Genomic DNA, 616 nt, shown 5'->3' on the forward strand with positions numbered 1-616 from the left:
TCCACCTTCGTTTCTGTAGCACCGGTGGAGCCGTAAACAAGTGAAACGTGGCGGCTCCTGATCTGGGCAGCCCCATGCTTGACCAGCCTCAGGGCAGCCTACATCCCGGGCCACAGAACGTGTCGGCCGATTTTCTATCCCGTCAGAAGCCGTTTCCAGGCAAATGGAAACTTCACCGGGAGGTGGTGGAGTGCATCTGGACGGCTTTCGGCAGGGCGGAGGTGGACCTATTTGCCTCGAGGGACGCATTTCACTGTCCCCTTTGGTTCTCCTTGGACGACAGCGGTCCTCTGGGCCACGATGCGCTGGCACACGACTGGCCCCGGACCCTCCTTTATGCCTTTCCACCGTTCAGCCTACTTTTCCAGACTCTCCTGAGGATTCGTCAGGAAGGGCACAGGGTTCTGTTGGTGGCCCCCTGCTGGCCGGCGAGGGTTTGGTTTCCTCTCCTTTGCGAGCTCAGCTCAGGGTCTCCAATGCGTCTCCCCTCCAGGAGGGATCTTCTTTCCCAGATGGGGGGTCGGATTTTGCATCCCGAACCGGACCAGCTCCAACTCTGCCTTTGGCCCCTGCAAGGCCGGGAGCCGCTTTCTCCAGCTATACTGGGTCGGTAGGC

Source organism: Poecilia latipinna, unplaced genomic scaffold (assembly GCF_001443285.1).
Source record: "Poecilia latipinna isolate Pla-1442-1.1 unplaced genomic scaffold, P_latipinna-1.0 Scaffold415, whole genome shotgun sequence".
Lineage (NCBI taxonomy): Eukaryota > Metazoa > Chordata > Actinopteri > Cyprinodontiformes > Poeciliidae > Poecilia > Poecilia latipinna.